This window comes from Nannochloropsis gaditana (genome assembly GCF_000240725.1).
Source record: "Nannochloropsis gaditana CCMP526 unplaced genomic scaffold scaffold055, whole genome shotgun sequence".
Classification (NCBI taxonomy): domain Eukaryota; class Eustigmatophyceae; order Eustigmatales; family Monodopsidaceae; genus Microchloropsis; species Microchloropsis gaditana.
Genome location: NW_005803898.1, coordinates 45,680 through 47,530, shown reverse-complemented (window position 1 = coordinate 47,530; position 1,851 = coordinate 45,680).

The following is a 1,851-nucleotide window of genomic DNA, read 5'->3' as shown; positions in this document are numbered from 1 at the left end:
CTTTTAGAGCAAAATAACAGAAAGCGAGTTGGTGACGTCGTTCGCGCTGTGACCATAGAATTGGAAAGGAATAAGAGAAAATTAAAATGCGCTTATAAAATACGCACGATCCAACAAAAGAGCCCAGTGAAATGTCGATGAATGCGATCGTTCAACCAGCTACTATAATGTGAAAGCGCAATATTCGGAGATCGAAGAATGCCTGTTGAAGGCGTTCACCGTATCCTCTAGGTAAAAACTGCACTTCCATGTCCGAGCTCAAGTTTTCCCCCGCGCTTACCTTCCCTCACGCCACGTAGGAGTACCTAACGCTCTCCTCGAGCTTTCCTTGATACACTTACGAGGTATGTTCGCCAACGTGTTGAATGGCGCGGCTCGAGCGGCAGGTTTAAGCCGGCGGCAGCTACTTTTTGTCACCTCAGCTCGCCGTTCCCTTGGAACTGAGGTGAGACAGCAATACTCAAATAATAATAATAATAATATCTACGTCAGAACCTCGGTTGTGGCTCAATAATTACTATGTCCCCGGATGCAAATGCATGGCTCCGCGGGAGTCTGATTGGTTTTGTGGCGGAGCCTACATGTCCGCAGGAGGGATCAATTTAGCAAGTCCTGTGGATTTGATGACCCCGCATCAAAAGCTATCAAGCGATGATCGAGTTTACGCTAGCAATTTTAGGACATAAATGAAAAGAAAAAGACGGGAGGAGCTCTCTGCGAGCTTCTCAGCGGCCATCTCGCTTCTTTACCGAACATTCTCCCTTCGTTCCTCAACTAATTACACATACCTGCTGTTCCTGTAGGCCTTAGAAAAAACGGCATTGTTCGATATGCACCTCGAAATGAAAGGAAAAATGGTGCCTTTTGCAGGCTATGAGCTACCAGTCCTGTACGAGATGCCGGAATGGGGCGGGATCGTCAAGGAGCACTTGCACTGCCGCGCCAAGGCCTCCGTCTTCGACGTCTCCCACATGGGCCAGATCAAGTGGCACGGAAAGGACCGCGTCAAATTTTTGGAGACTTTAGTAGTGGGGGATGTGGCGGGTCTGGGCGTGGGCGAGGCACGGTTAAGCCTGCTCACAAACAAGGATGGCGGCATCATTGACGACACGATCATCACCAACGCGGGAGATTACACCTATATGATCGTCAACGGCGCAACAAAGGGAGGGGACATGGCTCATTTCAAAGAGCAGATGGAATCCTTCAAGGGGGATGTGTGCTTTGAGTACTTCCACGAGCAGCAACTCTTGGCCCTCCAAGGCCCCTCCGCGGCCGAGACCCTCCAAGCTCTCTTGCCAGCCGATGTCGACCTAAGTAAGGTGAACTTCATGACGGGCTTCGACACCACAGTGGGAGGTTTGCAAGCTCGCGTGACACGATGCGGGTATACGGGCGAGGATGGTTTCGAGGTGTCAGTGGCCTGGAAGGACGCGAGGGCCTTGGCCGAGCTCTTTCTGGAAGGCCCGGGTATCCGACTGGCAGGGCTCGGGGCCCGGGACTCCCTGAGGCTGGAGTCAGGGTTATGCTTGTATGGGAACGACATTGACGCCACTATTACGCCCGTGGAGGCAGCGCTTGGGTGGACTATGGGAGGACCGAAAGGCAGGCGTCGCAAGGAACAAGGCTTTTTGGGAGCGGAGAAATTTCTGTCGCCGGAAGGGAAATTTCTACCCATTTCGAGGAAGCGTGTCGGTCTAGCAGGCTTCAAGGCCCCAGCGCGGGCACACACCGAGATTTTTGACCCGTCTGGAGTAAACAAAATCGGAGAAGTGACAAGCGGTACCTTCAGTCCATCCTTGAACAAGCCCATTGCGATGGGCTATGTGGCAAAAGAGTTCTCGGCTGAGG